The sequence below is a fragment of the Columba livia genome, chromosome 4 (assembly GCF_036013475.1).
Source record: "Columba livia isolate bColLiv1 breed racing homer chromosome 4, bColLiv1.pat.W.v2, whole genome shotgun sequence".
NCBI lineage: Eukaryota > Metazoa > Chordata > Aves > Columbiformes > Columbidae > Columba > Columba livia.
The window spans coordinates 60718068-60742227 of NC_088605.1; the positions used below are offsets into that span (position 1 = coordinate 60718068).

The window sequence follows — 24160 nt, forward strand, 5'->3', positions numbered from 1 at the left end:
ATGAACTAAGAAGAGTAAAATAGACAGCAAATAAATCTCACATCCCATTAGATGCTGGGCACCATGTGTTCCTGCAGCATCAGTCAGAGCCGGGATAGATTTTCTCATGGTGTGCTGTGCGGGGCTGAGCAGAGCACGCCCTGTCTGTGGAGAGCATCGCCCATGTTTTGGTCTTTCAAGCTGACAGATAATCCCCTTACAAGAAAGCAACCCTATTCCTTAAAAATATTCTCATGAGAACTTCTTGCTGCACTTTCAGAGGAAGGTTGGTGTGGCTGGGAAGAGAGATTAACAGGAGAAAAGGAAAAAGGAGAGAAGAATGAGATGATAGAGGCAGAAATCTTTTTTACAGAATCAAAGAAACAAGAATAGAAAATATAGGAGAAGGAAAATACCACTCCTTGCATCCTCATTCAAAATCCTTCTTTGTGTTCAGAATTCTCATTAGAACTATAAATGAGAGCAAATATGTCATTTTTTATTCACAATATGTTAGTGTCTATATTCCCTATGATACTGGAAGTGTCTGGCTTTGCAATGTTAAGTTTAATTTTGCCAGATTTAGTTTCAGTTGCTTAAACACCAGTTTATTATGAAAAAAAAAAAAAAAAAGAAGACAGATAATAGAAAGCAGTTAGAAAACAACAAGCTATAGAGTGAGGACAAAATTAATTAAAGATACCTGAGCTATAAATGCAATAAATAAAACATTTAATTCTCTCTATTACCTTAGAGAAAGAAAATTATGCACCCAATTGTATATGTTAAAATTCAAGTCAAAATATTTTAGATCATGATAATTCCTTTCATAGAAACCTCTGCTTGGGTTTTAGTGAAAAAAGGTGAACTTCATATATACATGCTGAATAAGGGGGACAAGAGGTACAGTTTCTTTTGTTGAGATTTGTGTGTATGTGTGGAGAAGAAAGTTAAGACTGTTAAAAAAATACAGCTTTGATCTGTAGTAGCATCTCTACACAACCAGTTATCTATAGTCTCTCTTTGTTCAAATTAGTTTACAAGTCTTCCTGACTTTCTAGATATGCTTCTCCATCATGATCCTAATTTCAAAAAATCTGAATTAAAGGAATAGCTTTAAAAAAAAAATCCAGAAACTTTTAGATTCTTCCTTCAAAAACATCCCCACCTAGCAGGTTGCTCATTTAGAAAGCTAGGCTTTTATTTTACCTGCCATCGACATCAGCTTCACAGCATTTATCAAAAAATTTGTCTCCATGTTACCTATGAAATTCAAATGTAAGAATGTACATTGCCACAAATTATGGAGAAGGGAAACAGGAAGTTCTGCTTATAGTCCTCGTTAATAAAAAATTCAAAGGCTAAGCTATTTTTCTTTTATGAAATTACTTAAAGCACTCTGTCATTGATAATTCCAGATGCAAGTGTGTGAATCATACTATATATTCACTTCTGCATGAGGGGAAAAATAGTAATATCTTTGAAAGTAAGACTTTGAAAATTCAGTTTGTAGGATTTTTTCTTTTCAACTCATCATACAGGATAGTTCAAGACTCCATCACTGAGGATCATATTGAAAGGGTTATTATTTTCAAGTAATTATTTCTGCTTTGCTTTCTAAGATGATTTTTTACCATCTGGATCTCATCTGTCTCGTTTTACTTGGTAATTTTATTACAGTTGGGATATTTTGACATCACGACAGTCCTACTCTGCTTTTTAATCTTTGCATCTCTCTTGTGTGAAAAATGCTCAGTTTCTCCAACCTGAAATCTCACTGGAAGAGAAACAGCGTCATAAAAGGTCATTTGTTGAAATACGCTGCAGAGACTGGCTGATGTTACCATGACCACAGAATCATAGAACAGTTTGGGTTGGATCTTCAAAGATCATTTAGTTCAACCGTCCTTGCCATGGGCAAGGACATCCTTCCATAGATCAGGTTGCTCAAAGTCCCGTCCAGCCTGACTTTCAACAATTCTGGGGATGGAGAATCCACACCTTCTCTGGGCAATGTGTTTAACAGCCATGCTGAGAAGTGCCATTTTCTAATATTGTTCAGGAAATGTTCCATGGTTTTAGTGTAAATAATATACGAAACAGGCAAAACTGTCACACTATTCACTGAAGGAGGAGTTCTTGGGTTGCTCTGTTACAAAGTTGATTTTTTTTTTTACTCCAGTTTGGGCGATTACTTAATGAATTCTGCTTTCCTCTTCCTGTCTTCTGCCCTAGGAATTGTACAGGAACTGGGAATTCTTATGCACTTGGAAACTGTATAACTGTTCAATATCAGTAAATTTACCCAGTGAGGGAAACTCTGCTCTATTTATTTATCTATATATCACTTGCAGGAATTGGTTCATCAGTACATTGTGTGTGGTATTTTTTCCCATATTTTTAAATTTCTGTTGTTTATGACCATGTTCCCATCACCACTGTTATTGTGGATATCCAAAGTTCTGACACTGTTTGAATCTTATGCTTAGGGTGATAGACAATTGTGGTGATACAGAATACAAGATTAATACAGTGAGGTGTAAAGCAGAAAGGAGGTCTCAGAATCTTGCATTACATCCTGAGACAGCAGGTTACAACATATAATGGCAGAAATTACATTAGAAGTAAACTGAGGTTGGGGAATGGAAGATCTGAAAGAGGGAAAGAAGAGAAGGAAAGGAGTGTAGATAAGGTGACTTCTTCACAAGATCGTGTGTATCATTTAATTATTTTCAGCTTGTTAGACAAAATATGTTTTACTTATGTTGTGCAGATGATATTTGTGCCAGACTTAATTAGTCCATTGGAATCTGTCACTAGTTTTAATCAGGTTGTCAGAATCTAAATTCTCTAGAGCCACAATGTAAACAATTCACAGCAAGCTAGCAAGTACTCCATGAAACACTGAAACATCTACAGGCATCTGTGAAGCTTTCTGTTTCAAAGTTTCCTGATTTTTATTTATTTTTTTTTTTTAATTTTACTTTGAAACTCATGGCTTCTGCAAAATTTGATCAAAGGCTCAAACATTTTGAATGAATATCAGTCTGTTTCCAGGACCAAGTTGTGCTTTACTGAGTCCTGGAAGGAGTTTATGCTTTGTATTTCACATTTAATCCATGCAAAATGTGATGCTTTCAGATAAGTTTTAGGGTATGTCAAACTCTGAGAGACTTTTAATGTAGCCTTTAAAGAAATATGAGTTAGAGTGCAGTGTACAAGACTGAATATTGAAACAGTGTTTTTCAGTCCATGAACCTTCACCGAACTCTTTGCAGTTGACATTATTTTCATTTTGGGAGGGGGTGGGTCTCAGGAGGAAATGCATATATATTGGGGTTTTGTTTTGTTTCAGAATATTGGCCAGTCTTGTTTCACCTATTGCCATTATTTATTAATGGAGTCTAGCAGAAACTGCTGACTCTGGTTAAACACTTTACATTTGAACTTAAGTTCAGAACTTTGAAGATTCTGCTACACCCATAATGATGCTTTTACATTCCTCACAGAAGCAAGTTTATGCAATTTTCTGCAAGGCATACTTCTAAGAAAATCTACTAAACTTTTCACTAAGGAATTTAATCCCTTAAAGCATTACTTAACATTTTTTGCTTTAAAACTTATACATGGCTACATTTTGGATCAATAACACACTTGTGGACACCTTCTATTTTCAGTTAATTCACAAATGGAAAAATACATGTAGCTTATTTAATAGACGATTTTCTGCCAGATCAAGAGAATATCAATGACCCTATACAATAAAGCTATACTAGCTTTTCTACCTCTGAAACAAGAAAAACTGTAGACTTGTCATTGGCATATAGAGCTGTATGAGTTAAGGCGGCTTCCAACTGAGACACGAGGGGCCATAATCAGTGCTGGAATAAGTTGGCATGATTTCATTAAATGCAAGTGGAGCTGTGCCTACTTATATCAGCAGCAGATTTGACAGCATATCCATATGGCTTCTGAATTTATAATGGAGGGTCTCCAAAACCAGTAGGCCAGAGATTGCAAGGACTAATTCAAGCACATAATTTTTATTTCACCAATCTAAATGAAGTAGATCTTCCTCCACAAATGTGCGTGAAAAATATTCATATATCTTTAGCAACTGTTCTCCAAGTTATTTGTTGAACTATTAGCTGGATGAATTCCCTTTGCATTTTGGGATGAAAAGCTTTGCCTCTTACCTCACTGAAATGTGGGTGAATGGAGTGTGTATAAACCTTAATAGAAAAGGGCCTATAATGCACAATTAGCTTATAATTACTTTTATTTGTTATATGTCTTGAAAGCATGGCTTCTTTCTCTCACCAGCCTACATGATTTTCTTTAAAAAACTTCCTCTTTATACTTTATCTCAGTAGCTTATGTTCTTTTTCCTCATTCAGTCAAATTTTAAATGCTCTAAAAATAATCCATCTGGAGGTCCTCACCATTCTATTGATTCTAAAACAATGTATAATCATGTAGCTTTTATCTGAGTGCATATGCAGCTAATTTCTCCTTCCTATCTCTTCCCATTATGCTATTTGCCTGTAATGTTGTCATGTATTACATCTACAGACAAGTATTATAATTCAGACTTCACTCATCATCAAGCTGTAGTACATACCTTCCAGTATGTTTATGTATAAGAGAAAATAAAAATGGATTAATTTCTTCTTAAAAGATCTTGAGCAAATCAGATTAGTATAGACCGTGGCAACTCTCAATTATCCATATTTAATTTAATTTCTAAGATTGTACTATTTCCTAGTTGTATTATGCTTTCTAAATGTTGTGGAGTCACCTGAATTCCTCATTCTTTGTCGTGTAAAATGAGAAAAGATGGGACCTTGCTTATGAACCCGTTAATGTTAAAGGATTGCTGGATGCTTACTTAAAGCAGTCCCAGTCTTGTTACTACACGGTTGGTATCCAGATTGCAAGAACTAATATTATAGTTGACACAGGTTGACAGTTATGGGTTTTCTCAAGAAAAAGAGCAACTGACAAAGTGTGTGGAGACTGAACTGTGTCTTTCCATAAGAGTTTTCCTGACAGGTAAGATTGAGACTTGCAGAAATGTCAGCAAGATACTGATGGCCAGACGATACTTTTCCTATGGCTAAAAAGGCTTCTGTGTGTCAATGCCGGTCTTTTCACAGATACAACATTATTTTCAAGATGGTTTTGTTTATGTTTTATTTCTAGTAAGTGACAAAAATATCAGCGAAGGTCTATGAAGAAATATTGATAGCTTCTTTGGACTTCCTTTTGAGTAAAAAAAGCACTTGTTAATCTGCGCAAATGCTTTATCTCAGGATCTGAATTTAGTTTTAGTCTTTCTCAGCCATGATACCACATAACTTATGATCTTGCATTATTGGATTTTTACTCAGTTCTAAATTAAATTAAATAATAGGTTTTAAATTATGCAATCATGTTTTTCCAGACTGAATACTTTTTATTAATTCCTTTTCAGTCTTTTTTTACCCCCACAAATCTATGCCCTTTCTTACTAATGCTAAGTATAAGGCTTGAATTGAAACTTGATTTCAAAAATTCCACATTAGTTAATACCAAGCTCACTTTTCTACTATTCTGGAGAGAAGTTAATATGAAGAAAAGTACATTTAAAAACATCTTTCAAATAACCATGTATACTAGGATTAACAAAGCCATATGCAAGTTCTTTCTAAATATATTTTTATGTACACTGGAAACAATTTCCAAAGTAGAAATTCTTTGTTACTTCTTTTTTCTTTTTTTTTTTCCCCCCTTAATTTTTTTCCCAGTGTACACTTCCAAATTAAAAACAAAACAAAACAAAAACTTGCATAGTAACCTTAAATTCTTTTTGATCCACTGGGGCTAGTTGGTTTGGGTTCTTTTTGGACATAATTTTGCATACTTTTTCGTAAGTCCTAAGGAAAGAAACAGTAACTGTGAGTTTATAAATACCCTGAAAATTTATAAATATCCTGCTTGATAGTATTTTCTACTTATTTGATAGTCATGACGATGTTTCTTTGAGCTCACTAGGGTTTTGTGAGGCACTCTTATGTAAATATAGCTCCTGCTTGTAATAATGGGGCACCTGAATAGGGCATTGTTTTTTACTTCAGTTGATATGGCAACAGTGGCTTGTGTCATCAAAAAAATAACCAGTGTCATGCAAGAAAGAAAAAATAAAAAAATAAACAAAGCATTTGAACAAATCAGAAGACAAGGGCAGTGGAAAGAGGTATGAAAGGATAACGACTGTACTTAGTAAAGTCCTCTGTCAAATAGATGTTGCAGACACAGAAACTGTAAGGTGTTCAAGGACTTCCAGAGATACTCTCATCTGGAGACTCAAATCCTGTAGAGTCAGGAAGTGTTGTTGCTAGGGTAGAGAAAACTCTGTGGTTCCTCTCTGTTTGGCAATATTTCATCTCTGGCAATTTAAAAATAATTTACCAGTTTCAATATTTAGAGCTTGGGAGTGATAGCTTCAAATCTTCCTTCTGTTTTATTGGAAAATAAATTAGAACCAATTTTTTTACCCTTCTACAATACTGTATTATTTATTTGGGTATACAGAATTTTAGTATGTTTATCTGATTCTCCTGCAGAAACTGTTTGACTTAAATGAATATTCATTGAGATGGAGAAAATTACTTTGTAGCCATTTTTAGGGCACCTATCTGAGAGGTGAAACCCTGGGCTCTTTTTTTATATTTGCTTAGTAATAAAATACTTTATGCAATATAGAGCTCATGCAGAATACCTTACAGCCCTTTCCCACTCAGCAGTAAAGTGGCAGACCTCAATTTCTGTTGTGAAGCAAGTAAGCAGACAAACATGAACTTAGGTCTCCTGCAAGTTAACTGTCTTGTCCTCTTCTCTGGAAGTGTGTTATTTCACAAGTCCTTGCTGCTCTTTGAAGAATTTTAAACCCTTCTGATTATTTTCAATTAAAAGTCTGAAAATCAAATGTTTAACTCCCATTCCTTTTAAATGAGAAATTCTGAAAGATACTACTTCCACGTTGAGTCAAAATGAATTTTAACCTTTTTTTTTAAACAAGAACCAAACAGGAAAAAATCAAGCTTTTATGTAGTCTGTTTCTCCTATCAGAAGGAAGAATAACAGTCATCTTGCAAATCAAAGTCATTTTTTTGCAGGTCATATGAAATCCAGTAGTACCACAGCATAGAGGTCAGCTAGCATTTGAGCTGGATGTACCACTTAAAAGATGTCCAAAATTTTGACACTAAGGATCAAAATTTGATTATTGTACTTCATTAGTTAATACACAGATATTTTAGATAATAAATGGCAGGACAAGTATATGTAATTACAAGTCTAAAGTGAAAGAGGTTCCAATAAAAAGCTGTTGACAAGAGATAAAGAAAATGAAAATGAATGGGTTTTCAAATCTCATTTAACATAGTCAAAACTAATTGTTATAGTCCAGAAAACAATCAATATATTCCATTAGTATAGAATATTTAATTAAAATAAGTAAAAAAGTTTTGGTTTACTTATTTATATGAATACTGTAATGCTTTTTAGTTTAGGAAGAGGTCAAAGAAAAAGTGTTTTGGTTTTATTTTTGTAAGCAGAAAACCAGGTAGAATATCCTCTAAGAGTAAAAGTAACTCCTTTTTGTAGAAACAGCTCCTTTTCAGTGAAAAATTTCTTTATTGAAGTAAACATTAAAAAAGAAAATTAGAAATATTTTCAAGTATGTTCTTTTGAACAGAAAAAAACATCATCATAGTCGTTCAGTTCTGTTTTAACATTTATTCAAGATAATTATGCATTTAAATGCCTTCTTTCAACATCCCAAATATTTGTTAACACTTTAGAAGTGAGTGGAGCCCTACTATACATGCTGAATTGAAGTCTCACAGTCTGCCTGAACACCAGAGCCACCTGAGAAATGAGTTTTACCTCAGATGCAGCCAGGGTGGTCCCTGGGGTTTGAGCTCCGTGGGCAGAACCAGGGTCTTGTAGAGAGCATCTACCCTCAGTGTAGGGCCAGAGCATCAATACTTAGCTGTGCTATTATGGGATGCACTTCAAGATTTCTCTGGTGTGCTGCATTATTTGTCAATAAGATTTATTCTGTTTTTTTGCAACTTATTTCCAGTTTTCTTAATTCATTACTTGTTCAGTCGCAGCTATGCTGGGTAAATTGCTGAACATCTAGGACCTCAAAAACTGGTCTATGCAGAGTCTCATTTGTAGAATACTGTTCCATTACTGACTATTTGACTTGGATTTATACCTGTAGAGCAGCCACCTGAAACCTCTCTGCCCATTCATTGCATAGAGTTTAAACTATTATCTGTTTTCTCAAAACAGAAAAAAAGAATCTTGATGGAGAAAAACAGAGGTAAAATTGAATAAGAACAAGATAAAAAAAAAAAAAGAAGTAAAAAAGAGCAACACTGGAACAGAGAGGTAGTGGGGGGTGAAGGTGGACAAAGATGTTCCTCATATAGTATTAGAGAGGATTGTGAATACCTGCAACCCCTAGGAGGGTGAATGAAAAGTGAACTGAGGGATCAGATGCTGTAACCTTTCTGGCATGGGAGGAATGAAATCTGTGGTGGACAAAAGCAAAAAGACCAGCAGTTATCCTGCTCATTTTGTCTGTAAAATATTAATTGGATTATTTTAATTGACAGAAAGAAATGTGGTATGGAAAATATCCAGCATGTTATAGTGTAAGGTCTAAGGCCCTAAAGCCAAGCTGTTGTTTCCACCCTTCCCTCCATGTATCTAGCACAGGTGCTTTGATTTGGGCCACCTGGACAGGAAAATTAACAGATGGGCTAATTTAAATAGACCCTCTAAAGCCTTTGTAGGAGGCTTGTTAGTCAGAAAGAAGGTTTTTGTATTTGTCTGTTTTAAAACAATCAAGCAGCCCCAAAAAAGAAGTTTTAAGTTGCTGGGAAGTATTCAATAAGGTGGGTTTGATGGCTTAAAAGAATTAGTATTGATAAAAGTAATGAATTATGCTGTATTTTGAATAATAAATAGTTTAAAAAACCCTGTGTTGTTGGTAAAGCATTGGAAAAAATGAGATGTGGCTAGAAAAAGCTGTTTATTCATGGAGTTGATTTTATTTTGCTTTGATAGTTACTTTTGAGCTTCTGTGCTGATGTGTTTGTGCATATGTGTCTGTATATACGTGTCTTTCTAGCTTGTATATGCAACATAAGACTCAACTTGAGTTCAAAATTGTTTCATTCCAAAGGAGTATTCTGAGGTCTATGTATTAGAAATGCCACAACAAATATGAGGATGTGTTGTTGTTACCTAATACCAATAAGTGATGAACATAAGCATTTTAAAACTTTGAATTGGTTTTGTAGATGGATTAACGGTTCAAGTAGAAGACAAAGAATGAGTGCCTCTGTAAGCCTTTCAGAATTGTTTTATTATTATTATTTTACTTGAGGCTTTTTCAAGCCTTGAAAGATGAAACTTTACCTAGGGGAGAGGTGTTCAGAAGATATAGAGAAAAGCAGAAAACAGAATTGTACAAAAAGCTCCTTTCCTTTAGCCAAAGAGCTGACATCAAAGTCCCTCAATGGTAAGCCTCCACACTTAGTTCTGTGATGGTAGCTAACCAACTGAGGGTACTTACTTCTGGGAGGCCTCATTGGAAACAGGTACTGTGTTGAGATTTGATTATGTGTACACATTATCAGAAGGTGTTGTGGTGCGGGTTTTTTTTTGTTGTTTGGTTGTTGTTTGTGGCTAAATAAACACCTCTTAAATCATGAAGGATGAATAATGTACTTCAGTATCTGAGTTTGGGATCTTCAAAAATCCAAGGGTTGGCACTGAAGTAGCCAGAACTTAAAAGCTGATTGAATAATTGAAACGTTTTTTTTGTAAGATGTTGTTAGTATATATGTGTTTCTGAGGTAATAACTGTACTTCTTTGTGATAGAATACGTAAAGAGAATGTAGTGTGCAGTACCAGTAGGGGAAAACATATTGTTCTGTTTTTCCACTTGAATTGGAATGTTGTGTTGGATTTTTGTGTGGCTTTGCTTGGATTTGTTTTATTTTTTAATTATTTTTGTCTGTTGCTTGGTCTAATTTGAAGTTTTCTTGTTGATGTGTTGTGTCAGAGCTCCCTAAAGGAGATAGGATAACTAAATGACTTTCTTGAGAGACAGTTTTACTTCTGCTAGGCATTGGATTTATGCCTTAGCTAAATTTGATAGCTTTTGATGTATCTTTATGGTATTCATATAGAGAGGTAGCTGTGTAATTTCCTTTAATCTCACATAAAATATTAATTTTGTGAACACCTTTCATCTTCCAGTGCACTGGATTTATGATGAAATTTCAAGTGAAGAATTTGAATGCCATGCTTGTTGCAGTACTACCTGCATCCAAGGTAAATCTATTTTTGTTGCAGTTCAGTCATTGATTGTGCCTAAATAACTGTAAATCTGTATTTTCCTATTACTGACAAAACAATGACTTTTAAAATTATTTCAATTAAAAACAGACTAAGATCATGGCTTATTTTAGTAGTCTGATTGCTATTGGTTATCACTGCATTTTTCTTATGACAGTCAAGTACTCATAGCAATCTTTTCTTCCCACTAAAGCTAATGTGTAAAATCCCTGAAGTATTTAAAACAAGAGAGAACTCTAAGGACATACTGGTGCCATGGAAACCAATATTTACTCTGATATATCAAGAACAGCCTCACATCTGGATTTTTTTAGTGGTTTCACATTTTATATGGGGAAACATGCATTCATCATAACATGACACTACAATGAAAAAACAGAATAAAATCAAATAAAACCTCACATCATTACATAGAAACAGCAAGGAGTTGTTGCTAATCTTACAGTATATGATTTTTAATAGTAGTACAGTTGTGAATGTTTTGCTGCTGGATGAATCCCTACGGTGTACATCTTAGTAGTATGTGCTACTTCAGGGATCAACAGATGAACCGTCTTCGGTGTTCCTTTTTTCTAAGTACACTATGAGGAGTGACCAGTTCTCAGTGAGCTGATTAGAGGAGAGAGGAGTTTGGGGTTTTTTGCACCTGAGAAGACATGCTGTCTAAACCATGAAACTACTTGGTTATTGAAGGTTTACCCCTGTAGCTAACCAATTGCTATTCTGACGAATTTATTTCTACAAAGATGGAAAGCACAGCTAAAGGTGAGTCTGAAGTAGTGTTGACTTACAGAGGAAAGGTTAACTTATATCCGTTCCCTTGGAAAAGCTTCTGTATAGATTATTTTTACTGGGTTTTTAATTCAGCTGTAGCTGGTATAAACAGTACTCAGACACATAGCTATACTTCAGGCACTTATTTAACAGGAATACAATTTCCTTTTGCACTGCATGTGATGACAATGGAATGTAAACTTTGAAAACTGTCCCTCTTTCTTTGAGTAGTTTCAAAGTATTCACTGGGAAGCCATTCTAACTAAAATAGCTCAAATTGCTACTGCTTTAGCATTGTTGGCTAATTTATTGTAGGTGTGCTACAATAAACTGTGTGTTCCAGCGGCAATATATATGTGAATGATATTTGCAATTATGCATGTTACTTTTTATTCAAAACAAGAAAACTATAGATGATTTTTGGGTCCATTTGTTTTCCGTTACTGATATATATCTGGTTAGTTTAAGATGGTGACTGAAGAACAAAAACTGTCAACTGTTGTAGCAATTTTCTTTGTTAGTGGAATAGGATATGATGTACTTAAACGAATATTCAAACAATTTGGCACAACACAAAAGAAAACTCCAGTAATTGTTCTCAATATGTCTAAAAAAAGCTTAAAATCAGCAAAAGTGAGTCTAAGATCAAGCAAGCTGAATTGTTTTCCATTCCAGACACTGGTTAAGTAAAAAGAAAGTCCATCTTTTCTATGCAAGATGTGCACAGTGTAATTCACATATGGAGAAGGTCTGAAAACCTTACCTTAAATGTTTTTGTCAATGGAATATTCTGGCAATTAGATCATGTCTTATCAAAATGAAGAGGAGCATCTCAATAGCCACTTTCTGATAGCTAACTACACCAGGGCTATGCTCCTTTAAAACTTAAGATAATGAAAATACTATTTGGATGTTAAAACACATTGACACTGACCAATGCTATAAAGCATAGTTCCTCTCTTCTCTGACTGTGTAAGGTAAGAAAGTTCCAGTATAAACAGGAAATTTTCATGTTATCTGAGGCTTTAAGCATAGTAGAAGCTTGCTCCATCTGGTAACTTGCAAAATTCTCTGTAGTATTATCGAACATTTGCTGAAGTCATCACATGGGGTTATGATTTACCTGATGCTTGACTGGAGTGGCTTCTGTAATTAGACACTAAATCAATGACTTTCACTCAAATGATTGACTTTTTTTGTTATAAAACTAATGGTAAACTTCCCAAACAATTGATGTTTCAGAGACTCACCGTTGAACTTCTGGCATTAAATGAAATTTTACCTCTTGCTTTTTTTTATTTGAACTGAGTGCATGTTTTTAAATTGCAAAGCTTTTGTATTTCTTTAGCCTATGCACATAACATGAAACAAAAAATATGTTGAAGCCATGTGTTAATTAGCAGTGAAATGTTAAGTGTCTCATTTCAATGTGCAGGGAATATCTACAGGTTTAGTACAAAGCTGTGTTTAAAAGTGACTAAAGTAGAACCATTGACTTCAGCCTAACATGAAAACTGGCGTCGTAGTAGTGATTCTTTTATGTTCAGACTAGGTCTTCATTCTCACAGTGCACACCTTTGTCAAAGTTTCCTATACTAAAAACAAACAAACAAAACAACAACAAAAAACAACAATGGGGGGGGGGTGGAGAAGGAAGAAAGAACTGTCAGATAGGTCACAGTGCTTTCAGTTAGGATAGTCAAACTGAATGGTTTCTTTGAATTTAGCTGTTTGTAAATTGTTTTGGAAAAAGCTAAGGTCTGTTTTAAACAATTTTTCATAACTAAAAAGATAATTATAAATATCTTGTAAATGTCTTCCAGGCTTCTATAATTTTAAGCTTTTCAGCAAGTAAGTATTTGAATATATTAACTAAATGATGAAACAGCTCAAATAAATTGAAATTATACTTACAGTCTGATTTCATGGTATTAAAGCTAAAACATAAGTAGCATAAAACTTCATACAAATGCATTTATTTCAACATTTACAAGCTTTCTTTCACTTTCTTATGCCTTGTATGGATGCCATAGCTTTAACATACTTTTTACCTTGAACTCATTAACTCCTGCATCTAATTAATTATATACTTATCAGAATGATGACCCACCTGCTGTCTTCTGACATGGATAAATGCATACGTAGAGCCATCTCTCTTTTTTTTTAATGTCTCTTTGTAAATCCTGTGAAACATGAAAAACAAATCAAAAGGTCTTAAATTTAGTGAGTCAATGACAGCTTTTTGTTTTGCTAAAATAAAGTTCTTGCTGTTCCATGTGTACAGTCTGGGATCAGGTGCAGGTCCCAAGCCTTCATGGCTATTGAGGTAGAGATCTGCAGAATAAATGAAGGGTGTAAAAAAAGTAAGCATCGGGATGACAGCTTAGTGAAAGCCTTTTTCACAGAGGGCTAAGTGAAACACCTGCATGTGATGACACTAAGGAAAATGCCTTGGAGTCAAGTTGTTGGCCTTAAGGTTTTCTAGGTCTGCTCAGTCATGTACTCTAAGCCATTTTCCAAGAGAAGTGTGTGTGACTATAGGAATTCACCTGCTGTTCTGCTCTCTGAGTGACAGGAGTTCTTGACTTACAAATTAATGGAAGAACTGATTTCCATTTCTTTCATAAAGTGCACAATATTATATCATCTTGAGTGTTGTGGTGTGTGTTTTTGACAGTTGTTCATTATATCAGAAAGGTATTCCTTTAATAAAGTACATGTATCAGAATTTCACCATAATATAACAAACGATCTATTCTGAGTGGAATAAAATACAGAACAAATACAGTCATGTGAGGATAGGTTAATTATTTTGTAGGTTTCTTAGTCTGTTTAAAGACTGAGTGTTGAGTGTTGGATATGGGGATTTTGCCCAAAATCAGATCAAAGGTGTCAATGCAATCTGGGAATTCCTTGCTTCAGTCATTCTGGTGTTCAGGAAGACCACACAAAAATCTTAGTTTTTAAACATGAGCACAAATTTACCCTTTACTTGTCTGCTAGTCTATTTTTTCAACTTACACTGCCCAAGCATTGAGGTTTTTTTTCAGGACTTGTATACAAGAGTCAAAGTAGTGCAGATCACCCATAATTATTTAGTGTTGGGAATGCTTGGGTCTGAATTTGATTTGAGAATATTTGAGAAACACTTTGAAGCTCATCTGACCAATTGAAATAAACAACATAGTCTGAATTCTAATATGAGTGGTTAATCATGTTTTTAATACCAAAACATTGTTTTCTAATACATTATCATTCAGTGATAACATTATTTCATTGATTTTTATTGGCATTTAAAATGTGGCTGAATCAGGTGCATGAATTGTTTCCTAAGCTTCAATCACCACTTCCTTTCTCTCTGCCCCTTATTGATTCTTAATGCTGATGTTTTTCATAGCCTGCAGGTTTGACTTTAGACTAAATAAAGGAAATGGCTCATTCAAGAAAAAAGGATAGAATCTGTGGCTACAAAGGTTTCTTGGCATATTTCCCTGTGTAATTAGAATTGTTCCTATCTTTCTTCCTAGTGACTTAACTCTGTGGCAACCATTTAAATCAACTGATTAGATGTTGGCCAAAGGGAATAACATTTTAGCAGAGAAAGCTTTTTCTGTATGTACTGCATACATGATTGTGTGCATCCATATATCTGTCCCTTTGCTTGAGAATAATAGCTTTCATGAATAAAGGGAGAAAGAAAATGTTGTATGAATGATGGTCTATGTGCTGTCAAAAACACCTGCACTGGGTTCTGATTCCATTACTTCAGAGATAGTGAAGTAGAATAAGGAATAAATATGATGTGTGATGTCCCATCCTGACATACAGAACAATTTCTGCCTAGGTATTTAGTTATTTTAGACCCTAGCTCATCAAAAATAAACCCTAAAATACACAGCATTCTGTATGGAAATACACTAAAATTGATAGTACCACACTACTGAAATATATCTGATTTAAGTGTGATAAAAGGGTTGTAGTGATGGGAAGAAACAATTTATTTACCTGGGAGACACAAAAATTCATAAAAACCCCAAAAGTTTTGGATATTTGAAGATCCTTTTTAAATTTTAAGTCACAAAATAGTACTGTTTCCAGTCAGGTAAGCTTATCTGTTCCTTTTGACACTGTCTTCAGATATGTAGTTATAGAAAATAAATAGCTTATAAAAGTGTTTGCTTTTTGCAACAAGTACTTTAAACAAAAACTTGATACAAACTCTTTTGTTTTGGAGGCTGGACAGTTTCTTTTGGAAATGGAGTATATTAGAATGGTAGTACTACTTCTGTCCTTCTTGTATTCAGTCAAAAGTTGCAAATTAAAGCAATGAGTAATGTCAACACTGGGTTTTGGGTCTTGGCGGACTGGTATTCCAGCGGGATCTAGACACCCAACAGGAAAAAAAATATTATTTCTTAGCCAAAAATTATTCTTTTTTAAATGAAGAACATATTTTCATTTTCTAGACTCTGTCATCTAAGCTTTTTAATCTAATTTCCTTTGCTTGAGTAGGTGAGGAGGTTTGAGAAGTTGGATTTTGCAATGCTAATAACTGAAAATAATGTCTTCAGACTGTCTAGATGTTTTAGAAGTATTTAGTAATCCGTACAGGTTTGAAAGAAGAGGAAGGACAACTTCTGTTCATGTAGGCATGGGGCTATAGATGCTGTAATATCACTGAGAGGAAAAAAAAATGGCCCCATGTTATTGATGTAGATGTTTTGTGTTATATACCCTAGTATGGCACAGGTAATCTCCTTCTTCAGAACAGTGAAGTTATTTTGAATTTTTCTTTTGAGTGAGAGAGTTGCAGTATACCCTCTTTCCTTGAAAATAAGACCTACACAAAAAATAATCCCTAGCATGATTTTTCAGGATTTTTGGGGATGCTTGAAACAGAAGCTGTAACAGAGGGACCCCAAAAGCCTGTTTTAAGCAGCAAAACAAGTTCCAAAACAGACTTTATCCTGGCCGGAAAAGTACAGCCAATGAGCTGACCGAAACAGGTTTTATACAATTAGCACTCTGATAACAGGAGATAAAGTTCAGATATCAGTTGAGGAGATTATTGGGGTGCAGCAGAAGAGAATAATGAGGATGCACAGTGTGCATGTACACAAAAGAAACAAAATCAGGCTATTTTAGATAGCAGCAAAGCAGGAGCAAGTTGCAAAATCTTAATGTCAGCTAGTCCCATAAGCTGCAGCAGTGCACGGGTAAATTGCAAGATCCTAATGCAAGCTGCCTCTGCCCCGTTTCTCCCAAAACTCTTCTTATCAGCTTATCAGTGGACCATTCACAAGAAAGTACTAAGCGGGTGGGCGGTCCAGGTCCCAAGCTGCAGGTTCTATTTTTATTTTTTACTTTGACTCAGTGGAGGGGCGGTTGCCGGTGCCAGGTGTCACAGGTGCCCGGCTCCACGCTGCCGGCCCGGTCCGACCAGCTGCGGAAGGGCTCAGGTTCCCGGGGTGGGGGGAGCCATCCGGGGAGAGGCTCACAGCTCGTTTTCCGAACTCTACCGCTCCTGTTTGTGCTGCAGCCTGGGTCCACCCGTCCCATTTCACACCCGTAGGTGACCAAATTGTGCAGGATTTCAGCCCAGGTTAATACATGTGCAGGAGGATTTTGGGGGTTCTGCTTGTTATGATCGATAGCCTCTTGAACTTTTTTCCCTGAGAGATTATACATATATCTTTAAAGCATCCGGCAGCCCTCTGATAAGCGGCTGAAGGTGGGTCGGATTTACTGGTGCAGCCATGGGGATCCCTTGCTGCCCTCTCATACATTGCTTGTATACAAGCAGCCTTTTGAACTCCCTCAGCCAGCTCTGACAAGTCTCTTATACTAATGTTGACTGGTTTCCCCACATTCTTTGGGATCCATGTTGCCAGCCCAGTAAGCCACACGAGATGTTATGGACTGATTACAATCCAGACCATCACTTAAAAACACACCAGGTCCCCAAAAGCCCATAGCTTCCTCATTACTCAATAATATCCAATCACCCCCTGTTAGTGAAACATGCCAAAAGATAATCAGTTTCTGTTTCGCCCAGCTCACGTGAGAATTTAGCTTGCAAATTGCAGAGCTCAGGTCCTGTCCACAGGGAAGTACAAACAGCAGTACAAAGGTGTCCACCCTGTGGTCATGTACATGTCTCAGTTTTAATAAGAAGTTGCACATCCTTTGTCTCCACCTCCTCGGGGTCTGTGCCTGCAATTGAATTCCAAATTTGGGGAACGCTGTGGGGCGATCTTGCTCTGGTTAGCATGAGCTCAATCCTTTGTTCTAACAAGGACACCTGCTCTCTCTCTTGCCATATCTAATTTCTCTCTCTTGCCATAACTCTGTTTTCAAACAATCTATTTCCAGCTCTTTTCCAGAATCATGCCTCTCTGACTGGTTATTGGGTTTGCACTGGTCTCAGGCTTGCTTTAAGCATGTGCACAGAGCAACACCAAGTGCAACACCGACTGCAATGCAGAAAAGAATAGCACAGAACGCAGCACATGTGTCTACAGTCACTCCAGTACTGCACCAGCTCACTTCCACCTGTTGTATGCAGGTCAGTGTGGAAGGATTATTACAGCTGTAACCCCAAAATAATTCCTCCATTTTTGATATCCTGCTGACTATGCCAATTTAAATGTCGCGAAGGGACGTCAAAAGCCTGTTTTAAGCGGCAAAACAAGTTCCAAAACAGACAATTCTGGCCAGAAAAGTACAGTCAATGAACTAAGCGAAACAGGGTTTATAAAATTAGTTAGCGCTCCAATAACATTAGATAAAGGTTTGGATATTAGTTGAGGAGATTAGTTGAGCAGACGAGAATAATGAGGACACACTCACAAGAAACAAAACCAGAGCCCTCTGCCCCGGATACCCAAAGGAAATAAACACTTGCCTGGTTCGGCAAGGACTATACTTGCCTGATCAGAAAGGACTTATATTATCACTCTCCCAAAGGAGGAGGTAAAGTGCTTCCAGTCCCAGAAAGTTTCCTTAGATGACGTTCTCCGCTAAGGGAAGGACTCTGGTACATATCCACTGCTCTGAGAAGATCATACAAAGGGAGTCTTTGGTGGGAACCCAGTTTTATAGTCTGATCAGATCTGGCTGTGGGCATTCCAGAAGCTTCTCAGCTTCTCTGCGCCCCACCTCCTCGGCTGATGACCCTGTCCAGCCAACTCTGGTTCCCACAAAAGAGCCATTAACTACCCCATTGAAGGCTCCAGCTCTCAGAGGGGGATGTACAACTGCCACAGCAGTTCACAGAAGAGGGAAGTGCAACTACCACATAAGCCCTACTCCAAAAATAAGCCCTAGTAACAGTTACTAAAAATGATCGATTTAAATAATGTCCAGGCAGCTATACATATAAAAAATTAAGCGTCTTTTGGATGCTTAAGACCCTGTTTTATTTTCAGGGAAAGACGGTAGCCACATTTACACAGAAACCATTATTTTTTAGCTGTGTGGTTTTGTTACTTTGGGCAAGTGGGTGGGTGGAAATTAAGATGGCTTTGAAAGACATTTTTTATTGTATCATAATACTCTATGAAAAATGTCACCAAGACTTTAAAGTGAAAAGGAAAAGGTAACGGGTAATAACTTTAGATAGGTGAGAGTTAAAGTGACTTAACAAACTGCTAATAAAGATTACTTATTTAAAAGTTAAGTTTCCTGACACAACTTAGTGAAAAGAGAGTAATTTCTCAAACCTCCAGGCTGTGATCTATAAGGTAAAGCTTGTGTCCTTAACATCAAGGTGTCTACTTAGCAACTCAATTTTTGCACGTAGGTGTTGAGTTGCAGTTGGCAACTCCAGTTTCTTATCTCTGTTCATTTTTCATACGTAGCATATTCCTGCATCAAAATAACTCTACTCCTGAGTCAAACGGATCTTTTATTGTCACTTTTACAGTCTATTGGTCTTTTAAAGTTTTGTTTTGAATAACTGTAACTTAAATTCGCAATCTTTCACTACTTTTCCCCTTTCCTTCCTATTCTCCTTGCAGATTGTATTGTGATTTGTCTATAGAAATTATCTTAAAATCTATACTGGCACTTATTTGAAGAAACTCATGATGATGCCTAGTACAATGAAGCAGTCCCTCTGAATATTCATATGTGATGTCCAACATGTTTAATAATTTTTAAAGCCTCCATGACTTTCCTATCTATTACAGGATAAGGTCAGATAGCTTTGTAGGGGCAAATTCTGCAAGTGCAGAGAATCCTGTGACTTAGATTATGTCTTAGACAGGTCAGTAATGCAGTCTATATGTTTCATATTCTTGGGTAGAGTGATATATATTTTCAGACGAGTCTTCGCTGATTATTAGGTTTTGTATTTTAAAATTTATTCAAACCAACAAATACTAATTACATTTCCATTTGATTTGAAGATATCATGTTAGCTTCTTACAGGGAACTGGAAATGGTTACAGGCATTGCATGATAATCAGCCTTGTTTTGTAATGCAGTCAATGGGTGCAGTGAAATGTAATCTCTTCAGGTATGCTTGAAGGAGGATGTTTAGACACTGGGATCAGTAGATCAGGCTATTAAGCAGCTTCTCTTGGTCTAATCTATTTTTTTTTATTAGAGCTAGAATTGATACTGTAATTTTGCAGTGGAGAATCAACTTTCTCTAAAAATCTTTAATGCTCTTTAATCATTGTGAAGTTCTTGGCCTAAATTTCTTACGTAATTCCCCTCCATACTAATTGATGGTGTTGTACCTACCTTGATCAAGATCTTGCCATGGATGAGAGGGACAAATTCTCCAAGAAGCTCTAGTGACCAGGAAGTGCCAGACAAATAAAAATATTGCTAATGCCTCAAATTTGTATGTGACAGTGACATACAGGTGAGAAACCATCCCTAGTAATCTAGTTGCTGCCATTTCTGGCAATAGAACTTCACTTGAGTTCTGGAACAGGTCCTCACCAAAGTCAGGTAGTTGTGAGTTTACCACTATTGTGAAAACCTGTACCATGGCATCTGGTTGCTTGTTTTTCCTTTTATTAGCTAAAAATTGTGTCCAAATGTGGAATTATGGGAAACTTGTCAACCTTCTGCTATTTTCTTTAAAATTGATATTTCTGTAACCGCTTTTCCAGCATGCTTGTTTCTTGGATATTGAATCAAAAACAGAACCAACAAGAATGCCAGTCAAGAAAACCAACTAACAATGGCTTGTTTCCTGAGTTACTTAAAAATTAAATGAGGTTTATTAATATTTATTAATATTCTTAATTCCTACTGTATTTTTAATCTATGGTATTCTGTTTTGAACCTAGGTAGACTCTTATACATGATGATATATCTTTTCTATAAACATGTTTTAGCTATGTAGTAATTTTTTTCCTACAGAAGACCACTCCACCTCTTTGTGTTTGAACTTTTTATTTCTACAGCATTGAAGGTGTGCAGACCAGACTTGTTTTTTTTTATGTACAAAGAACAATCAGTCCATATATACTTATATACTTATGCCTCCTTCGTTTTTCTTTATTTCCTGTTCTATAATGTCTCCTGTGAATAGGTTGTAGGTGAACAAAAGTGATTTTCCGTGTTTGTGGATGGAGGATATTCTTTATAAGCAAAGCATTTCAACACGGGAGGTATAACATGAGAAAGTATGACTAAACTAATTTTGAATACAGGTGTCTGAATGCTTGCTAGGGCCTATCTTCTCCCATTCTATTAACAGGAATAAACCAGCAAAACTCTGAAACTAATTCTTGAAGTTATAGCCTCTCTGTATTTCAGAGAGTTCTTCCCTAATGTTATTATTTCCTTCTATTGTGTTTTTCATTAACTACTTGGTAGAGTGAGCATGTGTTAAGAACCAACACAGAAGAAAAAAAAGTTGCCCTAAAAATTGTTAAGAGCAGCATAGGATGAAGCTAAAATATTTGTCTACTTCTAAATGCAAGGTGACTGGTATTTGGAAGATGTCACTGTATCTATTGACTTTTTTGCATGTTCTCATTTATTTTGATATAGTCTTCTTTTAAGAACAGTATTTGCATGCATAATAAAGGCATACATTGATTGGTCTGTCCCATTAGAATGATGCATGTTTGTATTAAGAATGGAGTGTTGGACTGTGACAGCTTAGAACATATGGGGTTGTAAGCTGTGGTTAAGACTACTGTAGGAAATAGGTTGTGAACATTAAACTTTTATGTCAATGGGGACACATAAGGGCAAGGAAACTGCAGCAAAGGCAATGTCCTTTCTCCCACAGCTACTTCATGATGCTATCAATACACCAAAATCGCATCTGAAATTTGTAGGTCTTGGTTTGGATTTCAAAATGAGCTTTACTTCTGCTCGTTAGTTACGACTTTGAAATCACAAATGTAATCCTAAAATCTGTCTAAAATATCCACAACATTTTATTTTCCCCTACCAGGAACACTCAGAAAACACTTCATCAGAAAAGCACTGTCAGATTTATCACAAGCAAATAGGAGATTGTAGAGAGAGTGGATTCCTATTCAGAAATGTAAATTCCCCCTTTATCTCTCAACTTTCTAATCAGTAATTCTCTTCATCTATCTTTGTTGCTTCAGAGATCTTTTATTCTGAGACATTTTGATGAATATAAACCCAAGAATGTGGTAAAATGAAAAACTAAGAATTTTTTAATACTCAAATAATGGTTTGAAAGAAATTCATTTTGTACAAAACTAAAAAGAAAACTCCTGTTCTTCATATGATATTTGGTGTTTTCTGCTTGAGGCATTAGTGTCCTGCACAGTTTCTTGTTTGGATAATCTGTTGTGAGCAGGTCTTAATTATTCCTGTGAAGACCATCTAGTTATTTAAAGCTACCTTTTTTTATTTACAGAAAAGCAATCAAATACTTTGCTCAACATACTGTTGGTGCAGCTGGTGACCTCTACCCCACCCCCTGAATACGCAGGTCTAGGAATAATATGTTCCACATCAGCACAACTTCAATGTGCCTTGCTTTGAGCTTACTCTGGGAGATGAGAAGCAAGTTTAACAGGGGTTATCATCACCCAATGGAGTCACATCAGGTCGTGACATGATAAAATGCAGGCTTCTTTCTGGGGATGAATCAAGGAGAAATAATATATTTGTGGGAATTTTAAAGCAATGAATAGAGCCAACCCATTTATTACTTATTCCAATGCTTCAAATAAATTATATCTTCACACAGTGGATGTGAAAAAAAAATTTTTTTTTCAAAAGCATATGGAGAATAAATATTTTAATCTTACTTGTTTTTTCTTGTTTTATGTCCATTTTGAATATGCAAAACCACTTGTATAGAAAATAATTTATTATATGTATCACTTACTGATCCTTGAATTTCAGCTCATGGTGTGATGAATCGATATATATTTTTGAATAGCTGATAAACTTGGGTTTAGGTCTAAACCAGTGTTGATTCCTGCTTTGCATGCTGTTAGAAAATTACTTAGTTCTGTAGGCCAGGCAAGACTGCTGCTTATCTAAACTTCTTGTTTACACAATGTACACCTGTGTTTTTACTTGCATTGAACTTCAGGTATGGAGAAGGAAGAGAAGATTGAAACTTACCCCTTGTCTTTTCTAAAAAAAATAATTTTGATTGATACTGAAGTCTATAAAGAGCTGGTTTGCAGTCCTACACATAAATGACCTTGCTTTTCAACAAGCCACAACTATGACATACATTATATTCCATCTGATTCACAATAAAGGAGTTGGGTTACATATCAGTTCTAGGATTGCCCAGTTTTTTTGTTGTTTAGCTTAGCTTGGGGGTATTTAATATTTGTTATGAGATCCTTGAGACTGTCTTTTTGGAGGAATACGGTATTTCTACAAGTACTTTTCAAAGTAGATTCTTTTTGTATTCTTCTGGACTGTCTAGTTGAAAATTTCTGTGATAACCTTACTTATCTAGTAAGAAACTATAAATAGAGAAACTAAGTAAGGTTGTGATATATTTCTGGGCATCATTATTCAGGCCTTGCCATATTTGCAGGGTAGTACAGCACTGAAATATTTTTATTTTGTTCCCCCATTGGACTACTGGAAAATACTACTTGTATTTTGGACTTTGTGTAGGTGAGACAGGCATACATCAATTTCTCATGGAATATAAATGTCTTTCACTTCTTCTTATCAAATGACCATAAACTTTATGTAAAATCTATAACATGAAAAGTCAACACTATTTTATGAATAGTACTAAGGGTACTGGCAAGACAAACCTGGAAAAAACTCTCTCCTTAGTTCCTTGCTTGTGTTTCTCCCAGACTCTCAAAATCAAAATTCAGGTACAGAATACTGGCATTTTGTCCTGTTTTGGTCAGTATTTTTGCTAGTCAGTGACTCAACCAACACAGTTTTTGACTAAATAGCTATAAAGCAGGAAGGACTTCATAAGAGTTTACTTAAAGAATTCTGAAGTAAACGAGTTCTACTTTACACTTAGTGACCGTGAATGTGTGTTGCTAAAGGACATATGTGGATCTTTCACTTACCCTCTGGGTTTGTCCCAACAGAAGTAGGACTGTAGATTGATTAATCTAAGTTTGTATTGGGAAACTCTTGATACCTATTTGGTCATAAATGGAATTTAAACAAAATAAAAATTGTAAGAGCATGAATATCAGCAAAAACCCAAGCAAAATATTTCCATTTTGGTATGAAATCATTTATTTGATGGAAAGAAGATAAAATTATTCCATATATTTTAATTCATAAGTAGCTTCAGAATTCTGGGAGGACTGTATCTGTGCTTCATTTGGAAGATTCATGTGTCTAGTGGTAGTTTTCCCCCTGTTGCAGTAATTCTTTCAAGCATAGTTTCAGGTTAGAAAATGTTGTGTTTAGATATAATGTGTTGGCAGATGAATGTAAGCTCTAGATTGGACGGTTTAGTTTCTTTTTTGCAAGTGATTTCTCCAGACAAATGATTTTGTTTTCAGCAATTTTAGGCAAGCCTATTTT

The 24160-nt window shown here is 35.6% G+C and overlaps 1 long non-coding RNA gene across 2 annotated transcripts in view; it reads left to right on the forward strand.

Moving 5' to 3' along the window:
* Positions 1–8179: 8179 nt before the first annotated feature.
* Positions 8180–24160, forward strand: part of LOC135579390 (uncharacterized) — an 87964-nt gene continuing 71983 nt past the window's right edge. For both annotated transcript variants that reach the window (XR_010472389.1, XR_010472390.1), the window contains exons 1-2: positions 8180–8930; positions 10304–10378. This is a non-coding gene — a long non-coding RNA (uncharacterized LOC135579390). The remainder of the gene's footprint in view (positions 8931–10303; positions 10379–24160) is intronic.